The following is a 9,821-nucleotide window of genomic DNA, read 5'->3' on the forward strand; positions in this document are numbered from 1 at the left end:
ACTATGTTAGAAACCTCAGAAGCAATGAACAGTACTGTAAAGGGCTAATAGTAAGTAATACCCCATAGTCAGACTGCAAGGTCATAGCCGAGGTACTATTGGTAAAATTTAGCAAAGATGTCACCGCTCTCCCTTACAATATTCTTAGATCACATACCCACATCTACACTGCCTTCAAATCTTCCAAGCATAAGTTCACAAGGTGCTGTCTAATGCCAGGAATATGATGGTATCTGTGTGGCCAGTTAACATACCAGGCTGCCTACTGGTCAGTCTTTAACATGACTTATCTGACCCCCTCCAGAAACTATTCAATATCAACCTCAAAACAGACTTTTCCTTGTTTTAATGGAGGACAGCAACAGCCATTTCTTTGCAAGAATGCAGGACTTTAATGGAACTGGGTAATTATAAACCCATAAGCTTGACAAGTCTTTCCTGTAAGGCTATGGAAAGGATTATTTTGTAATTTATAAATAAATATATAGGTGACCTGCAAACTCTTGACTCGAGCCATTTAGGATGTGTCACTGGTAGGTCCTGCCTATTTAACCTGATTGACTTGTTTGAAAAAGGTTACTGAAGCAAATGATTGGAGCAAAACAGTGCATTCCTTATATCTAGACCATGCAAAGGTATTCAACACCATCCTGTGCTCACATATCATAGGGAAACTTTCCTAGCTGCATTTCAGTCCCTATGTATCTCACTCGGTAACAATGCTGGAGAGATAGATACGTATCACAGAGAAAACCTCTACAGTGGAACAGTTTCCGCTCCACATAAAGCAAAGTGTTTCTGTTACTCTATTCAAATGTAATTTGGATGTATGAATGGGGAATTGCAAATTCATTCCAAGTTTAGTACCCATGTCCCTCATTGGTAGGGGAAACATAAATGTTCCAACACATACTTGTTTAGCCCTTTTCTGGGTTATTCATATGTAAAATATAAGGATTAAAACTACCCTGGGAATGTAAGGCTAGCCTTCTCAAGATCCTAACAAATCAATAGCCTAGTAAGTGCCTATGAATGTATGAAGAAATGTATAAATACATTTGACAGAGTAACTCCTTAGAATAAGAAACAATTAGTGATAATATGTGACAGAAGAACTAAAGATGTGAAGTAATTCTATGGCAGTTACCCCTAAGTATTAATGTCCTGAGTCATTAAGGTGCTGATGTTCTTCGTGTTTCACTGGTACAGTCATCATCTGTGGGTTATCCCTGCTGTGGTAGCCCTTGGCCAGCCCGAATACCAGAGTCAATGTTTTTCTGAGTCAGCTGCTGTCACTTGCTGACTAAAACAAGGCAGCTGACACCATTACATCAGTCTTTCTTGCCGTGGAGCCCATAGCAGAAGCAGTTTGCAAGTGTGCCGGTCGGTCACTACCAGAGTTTGAATTACAGCTGAAAACGTCTAAAGCTAAGTACCCCATTGGGGATCCTTTTTTCTTGCACTAACCGATGTCCGAAAAAGGTGACAATTGTAATGCCTGTGGAAAGCAGATCCCACACTGAGACTTCCATTCATACTGTGTCACTTGTTTAGGCCCAGACCACGACATCCTCCATTGCTGGTTCTGTGCCCTCTTTAATGTGAGGACCATTCATCGTAGAGCTCTTATTGTAGCCAGGTATTTTCGTCTTCTGTCTTTGCATTCCAAAATGCTGTCTGTCAGCCAAAAATCCATAGACAATCAAAAAAAAGTAAAGATAAAGATAGAGACAGATCACACAAGGCTAAGCCTTCCAACTCTACAGTTAAGCAGGTTGTTAGTTCTCTGGAATTATGTGAGGCGCCTTCGCAGCCCCTAATGCCCAATACCATACTTTCGCAGGCCTCTACAGAGACCCTTTCAGAGTCCGGTATGCTGCAGAAATCTTCTTCATCTTCTGAGCCTTTGGTTGTCTCTGCCTCAGTTGGGTCCGGAGCCGCAATGCAGGCACCAGCTTCCGAGGAGACCTTTCACACTACCGAATCTAGACAAAAAACGATGTCTTCTCATCCGACTTCCACTTCTCTCAGACCGATGGATAGTCTTAGGCCTGGAAGCAAGATCACTCCTACAAAATCTACCTCTAGCCACCATCTTAATCCTGCTCCACCACCCCAAGCCCAAATGCTTAAAATGGTGGAGGATCTTATCTCCATTATCAGGGGTAGTCAGGCCACACCTTATAAAAGGAAAAAATACCTTTCTCCTGATATATTCACAGAACAGGATTCTGAGGAATCTGATTATTCAGATTTTGAAGAGGAACAACAACCTCTTACTGCATAAGAGGATTCAGATGCAGAGGAATCCATTCTTTCTGCCTCCCCACCAGAAGACCTTTCCTTTGGAGAAACCCTTCACACCTTCAGGGAACAGTTCCACTGGGAATCCCAGGACTTCCTGCAGTCTAAGAAAAGACTAAGAGAGTTCTAGACTTGTCCCAGCACAGACCCTTGGCTATCCTCCCTATCTTAGAGGTGGTGGATGATGTCTTCCATGAATCCAGATTAGCTCCTTGGCTTATCTACTGCTCCCAGGGTATTCACCAAATGCTTAGGCCTGGCCATAGCCTTTTGCAGACAGAAAAATACACAGATTTACCCTTATCTGGACAACTGCCTCATTCAGGCAGAGTGCAAAGAAAAGCTGCTCAAGGGCCTCCTCTTTGTCAAAATGCTCCTAACCTCCTTAGGGTACACCATCAATGAGAAGAAATCAAAGGAAACACCCTCTAGGAAGATAGTTTTCTTGGGACCACTGCTGGACACAGCATCCCAAATGGCCTTTCTATCCCAAGAAAAGCCTCTCTACTTTACCAGCTGGCTTCCAGAAGTCACCTCACTGCAAGGAAGTTCCTGCAAGCCTTGGGGTACATGGCAACTTGCATCCTTCTAATTCCTCTGGCCAAGCTTCTCATGAGAAAACTTCAGTGGTACCTAAAGAACCTTTGGTGTCAGTGCTCTCATCCTCTAGAGACCTTTCTCCCTCTGATCCCCTGTATAAGGGCCAAGTTTCTCTGGAGGGCAGGGGCCTGTGCCAAGAACAAGGGTCTTTCCTTCACCCTCCACCCAACCAGGCAAACCATTACCAGCGACGCCTCAGACATTGCTTGGGGCACTCACCTAGAAGGCAGGTGCACCCATGGTCTTTGGGATGCCCAGAACCTTCCCTTACACCTCAACCAGAAGGAAATGATGGCAGTACAAAAGGCTCTGACATCCTTCAAACCTCATCTCTAGCCAGAAGTTCTTTTTATCCAAATAGACAACACCACAGTAATGTGGTACATCAATAAACAGGGAGGGACCCAATCTTACCCTTTGTGTAGGCTAGCCATGAACCTCTGGCTAACAGCCTCTTCCATGGGATTACACCTAATAACCCAATACCTACCAGAGATCAACAACACCCTGGCAGATCATTTAAGCAGAAACTTACTGGACCACTACAAATGGCAGCTCCACAGAAAAATCTTTTTACAAATCACTCAGGAGTGGGAGACTCCGGAGGTGGATCACTTTGCTTTGCACCTCAACTATCAGCTGGAAAAATTCTGTACTAGGGAGTATCACCACCTAGTGTGGAAGGTGGATGCCTTGACCTTCCCCTGGAACTCCCTCTTTGTGTATGCATTCCCTCTTCTGCCTCTTATTCCCAAGGTACTGATCAAGATAAGGGAGGAGAGAGCAAAGGCCATCCTCATTGCTCCAAATTGGCCCAGACAGTATTGGTACCCCTTACTGCACAGCCTGACATTACAGCCTCCCAGGCAGCTTCCCCTGATCTCAGACCTCTTGACTCAGGTGGGGGAGGGATGCTGCACCCAGACTTGTAGACTCTCAAACTATCAGCATAGCTATACTCTAAAGGCAAACAAGATGCCCCTGTTAAGCAAACAGGTCCTAGTTACATTATCACAGAGGCCAGAAGGCCCAGCACCAGAAAATCTTACGCAGGAAAATGGAAACGATTCTGCTCCTGGAGCCAGTCCAGAGGGGGCAATACCTCACAACCTTCCATCCCTCTTATCCTGGACTACCTAGCAGAGCTACTCAATAGTGGCCTGTCCTTCTTTTCTATTAAAAGCCACACCTCACCCATTTCAGCTCATTTTGATACAGATCAGCCCCTGCTTTCCCATCTTTTGATTAAACAATTCCTCAGAGGGGCTTCTAATATCTGACCTCCCAGAAGGCCACCCACTCCAGCCTGGAATCTGAATTACGTTTTGGAAAAACTAACCTTACCACCCTTCAAACCTGCTGCTTCAGCAGAACTAAGATACCTCTCCTGGAAGACTGCTTTTCTATGAGCTATCGCCTCAGCCAGAAGGGTTTCAGAACTTCAGGCACTGATGGCCATTGAGCCCTTCATCACTTTCCATGCAGACAGGGTCCCCCTGAGGACTAATCCCTCCTTTATGTCCAAGGTGGTATCTAATGTGACTGTCAACCAGGTCATACATCTACTCACCTTCTTTCTTAACCCTTAAAACAAGGGGGAAAGAACTCTGCACTCACTAGACGTGCACAGACAGCTCAGATACTATCTGGACTGTACTAAACCCTTTAGGAAAACAGACCAACTACTTGTCAGCTTTGCCCCAGGCGCAGAGGGGAAGCCCATTTCCAAGCAAACCATTTCCAAGTGGATATCACACTGTATCCATTTCTGCTACAGATTACATGGGAAACCACCCTCTAAGTCTATTTGTACCCATTCCACTAGGGCAGCCTTCACTTCCACAGCATTCTTCAGAGGAGTTCCCCCCAGGGACATCTTGGAAGCTGCCTCCTGGACTTCTGTCCATACCTTTACCAAGCATTACCACCTACCTCTATTTTCTAAGGCTAGGGCAGGGTTTGCCTCTGCAGTTCTGCAGGGCATGCTGACCCATGCCTAGGTCTCTTACTAATCCTTCCACATCTCTCCTCAGCTTTGGGAATCCTCCCACAAGTGATGACTGCAGCAGTGAAACACGAAGAACATAGTATAGTTGTATACACTTACCATAAATGTAAATATTTGAGTGTATTCACTGTGGCAGTCCTGGTTTTCTTCCCTCCTTCCCCTTATATCTTCTTTCCTTAGGGAGAAATAAGCTTCTTATGGTGGCTTTTAGCCACCAGGACCACTTTACCATATTTCCTTGGGCTTCTGACTGGTTAGGGCAAGAAAAACTGATGTAATGGTGTTGGCTGGCTTGCTTTACAGCACTGACGACCTGACATCAGTCAGCAAGTGACAGCAGCCAGTGCAGAAAAACATTGACTCTGGTATTCGGGCCGACCGAGGGCTACCACAGCAGGGGTAACCCACAGGTGATGACTGCAACAGTGAATACACTCAAACATCTACATTTATGGTAAGTGTACACAACTGTACTTTTCTTGTACCCAAATTGAAGGATTTGATTTTTTCCATATCTCTTTTCCTAATGTGTGACACTGAGCAAGTCATTTAACAAAACACTGCTTCCTGGTCATGCCTGAAATGGACAGTTGTGTTCAGTGAGCTCACATGGCTAATATATTTATAAAAAAATATGTGCAATGGAACTGTTTAGGATGTGAATAATCAGTAGAGAACATGTGGCAGAATAACTGCTTACGTTATGAAATAATCAGCAGTGAACATGTGACAATAACTGCTTAAGTTATGAAATAATCAACAGTGAACTTGTGACAGAGGAACTGTTTAGGGTGTGAAATAATGAACAGGGAACGTATGACAGAGGAATTGCTAAGGATGTAAAATAATTCTCTGGAAGTCAGCATATGGGATTAGGGCCTTATGTTGTTAAGGAACTGTTTCCTGTACCTAGGGTATGGGGTTTGATTCCATCCACCTCCATTTGTCTGCCGTATGACTCTGATCAAGTTACTTAAGCAGACAGTGCTTCTGGGTCACCCCTGAAAAGGGACAGTTATGTCCAGTGTGACAGAAGAACTGCTTAGTATGCAAAATAATCATTAGCGAGCACTTGGCAGAGGACCTGCTTAGGGTGCTAAACTAATCAGTAGTGAACATGTGACAGAGGAATTGCTTAGGATATGAAATAATCAGGAATAATGTAGCACTTTATTATAAAATCACACAACTCAGAACAGTAGGAAGAATCCTCATTGCAATTCTCTGGATAGCACAACATTGAAATCAAATGAAATCATCATCACTTTATAAAAAGCATACAACTATAGCAGCATTACTATGTGAGTGTACATAAAAAAAAAAAAAATCCTTGTTTCCCACCTTTCCTGACCTAGAATAGTCTCTAATACAGACTTTGCTGTATTCTGGACTTTTGAATAGTTCCTGTGTTGCCCATTTACTTACTTGGATAGAAGGAAGCTTCTTTGTTCACCAGTGGGAGTGGGGAGCTTTGAGCAGCCTATCTGTCCCTGGAGGAGTGACCTCAGCACAAGAATCTTGTAGTTTATTGGCCGTTTTGGGCTAATTTCTAGCTCTTTTAAGTTCCCTGTGTAAAAACCCGCTTTGGCGCGTTTTTTCACTTGTTCCTACTCAGCAACAGCTCCTCGTGGTCCTGCAGAGTAGTGCTAGCAGCAGAGAAATGAAAAGAGTGACTGCTTCCAAGATTTAAGTATATTTTACTGCTATTACCTGTGCGACCGTCTTTCCTCACCGATAAGTGAGTTTAATCTGCTCTTTTGCCTGTTTTAAGCTTGTTTTTTGTGATTTCCAATACCTGCACTTTTAAAAGTTTGTTTGTTTGAATTTAACTGTTGAGGCTGCTCACTCAAGTGTGCTAGCCTGTGTTAAGATTTTACTGTACTTTTTCTGCTGTTTGTTCTGTTAATAAAAGAAAAAAAACAAAAAAAATCCTTGTTTCCCACCTTTCCAGACCTAGAATAGTCCCTAATACAGGCATTGCTGTATTCTGGACTTTAGAATAGTTCCTGTGTTGCCCATTTCCTTACTTGGATAGAAGGAAGCTTCTTTGTTCACCAGTGGGAGTGGGGAGCTTTGAGCAGCCTATCTGTCCCTGGAGGAGTGACCTCAGCACAAGAATCTTGTAGTTTATTGGCCATTTTGGGCTAATTTCTAGCTCTTTTAAGTTCCATGTATAACAACCCGCTTTGGCTCGGTTTTGCGCGATTTTGCGCATAGCTCAGCATTGGGCAGTGCCGCTTAACAAGGCTTAAACAATTCACGGCTCCACAAAGTCTGCTCTTCTCTTTTTCCCTTGGATCTACTCTATTTTCTCAAGTAAAGATCCTATTCTCAACCTATAACCTAGCACTGCTCTTAAAAACAATTATATAAGTTAGCACTATTAAGCTAATAGCACTACCTCCTCATATATTCCCTTGGAGTACTCGTCCCCTATTGGTCCTTTTTGTCAGCCATAAAGGAGTTACTTATACTACACCGGCATGTCCAAAGATCAGTTGCTAGTTTCCGCTCCAGCCCAGCTGGTGAATCTGGGAATCTTGAGGCAATGTTACAACTGCATCATGTACACAGACAACCTTCTCCTCCTCCCAACAAGCATTAATATATATGCAAGAGATGCAACCATATAGCCAAACTGGAGGCTAAGCTCTCTCAACGCAGTACTGGCGCAGCCAGTCAGAAGGAGAAGGTAACCATACACACCACAAATCCAATCGCACATAGACCTACCACATCATCAAACCAAAGACATAAACACACTAAAACATACTCGGAGGCTCTAAATACAAATCTGCCTAAGCAGCAAAGACTTCCAAAGCAGACATCCAAGAAACCTCTACCACATAACAAAAAAAATGAAACACATACTTCACAAAATCAGTGTGCCAAACAGTCACAGCCTTTAAGGCCAAACGACACACCTGATACACTTGTAATAGGTGACTCTATTGTGAGGCACACTGACATCCCACTCACCAGGCTGAACAAGGAGAATGTCACAGTGAGCTGCCAGGATCCGCCACATAACACAAGCACTCAGGTCACTCCAAAGCAAGTACAAATATGACTCTGTCATTGTCCATGCTGGTGTGAATGACCTGAGCTGTACCTCCCTGGATTACATGAAAAGAGACATAGAGGAGCTCTCAGATCATGTAGCCTAGACAGGTATGACCCTGACCTTGAGTAGCATCTTAGCCTCACCAAAAATGATGCCACAGTATAAAGAAAAAATGATCAATTTTAACAATTGGCTAAAGTTCTGGTGTCATTCAAAGGGGATCCAGTGTCTGTCAGCCTGGGATGACATGCTCGACAAGCCACGTTGCTAGGGACGGCTTGCACCTGTCACCTCTGGGCTTTCGGATATTGGCAAAGGCTCTTGCCACCCCCATAGTGCCTTTTTTAGGCAAGGCTCAAAAGACAAGCCCACCTCCATAGACAACACAAGGAAAAATAAACTAATGGTAATGCTACTCAATGCCAGAAGTCTAAACCTCAAAATGCAAGCACTTGAAGCTCTCCTCAGCATGGACAATATTGATGTCTGTGCAATAACAGAGACCTGGTTCAAGGCTCCCGAGAGCACCCCAGCACTACCAGGTTATATCTCATACCATGCTTTTCGGCCCAAAAACTTGGACCCAACCACAAAAGGAGGGGGAGTATCCATATTCATCAAGGATACCCACATCTCCAGGTTAGTGGCACTGCACAAAGCATTGGAAACCATCCATGTGCAACTAACAGTGGGCAAAACTGCCTTTCAGTTTGTAGCCTGCTACAGACCACCATCCCAGACTCTGGAACCTCACGTGGCTTTCCTGAGAACATTGGAGAATATGAAGGTCTCTCCAAATACCTTTATATTGGGTGACTTCAACTACCCAAACATAGACTGGGAGCACTACTCAAGCCACAACAGCCTAGCCCAGAGGTTCCTAGAATTTATAAACTCAAATGCTATGGAACAACTGGTCACCATGCCTACAAGAGGGGAAAACATACTGGACCTGATCATCACAAACATGGGGACTCTATGCTCTGCACCAGAGGTACACCCCTCTTTGGTAAGATCAGACCACAAATTAATCTCGCTGGACATCCACATCCCGACCCCACCACCACCCCAGAAAACCACAGTAAAAAATTTCTCCAAGGATAATTTCACACTTCTAAAAACCAAGGTGAATTCATTCAAAGCCACCGGGCCAGTGGAAACTACGGCCCAGTCTGCAGAATCCTTTATAAATGCATTATATGGACATCTTCAGGAATGCATGGATCATGCAATCCCAAATAAAACCAAGACCCAATCCTCCAAAGGCAGGCGTCCTGTCTGGTGGACCACTGCCATAAATAAGTTATACAACAAAAGGAGGAAGCTACTGCAGGATAAAGCAAAATCCCTCAATAAGAAAGCATCACTTGTCAGTACTAGCAAAAAACTACAGGCCCTCATAAAATCTTCCAAGGCCAGCTTCGAGAGAAAAATTGCACAAGACACTAAAGATAACCACAAGGCCTTCTTTAGTTATGTTAGAAACCTAGGTGGCAACTCCCAGATATGTTTGGAGTTAGTCCAAAATGACAAAAAATACACTGAACCCACAGACATTGCCAACATCTTGGCGGATAGGTTCAGTGCAAACATCTCCCCGCCTTCCCCCCAAAAGAGCAAATATCTATCCCAGCAGAGAGTTGTCTCCCTGTTATCTCAGATGCTCAGGTGGGGCCCTCTTCCAAAAAAACACAGCAACAATGGGGACCGACGGTGTCCCTCGGCTCTCGTCTCTGGGGCTCCAAGAAGGCTAAAAACCTCATATTAGATTACTGTTCAATCTCAGCCTTACTACAGGATATGTACCCAAGGAATGGCGTACAGCAACAGTGGTCCCACTCCACA

The sequence above is a fragment of the Protopterus annectens genome, chromosome 1.part0, assembly GCF_019279795.1.
Source record: "Protopterus annectens isolate FY-2018-M chromosome 1.part0, PAN1.0, whole genome shotgun sequence".
Taxonomy (NCBI): domain Eukaryota; kingdom Metazoa; phylum Chordata; order Ceratodontiformes; family Protopteridae; genus Protopterus; species Protopterus annectens.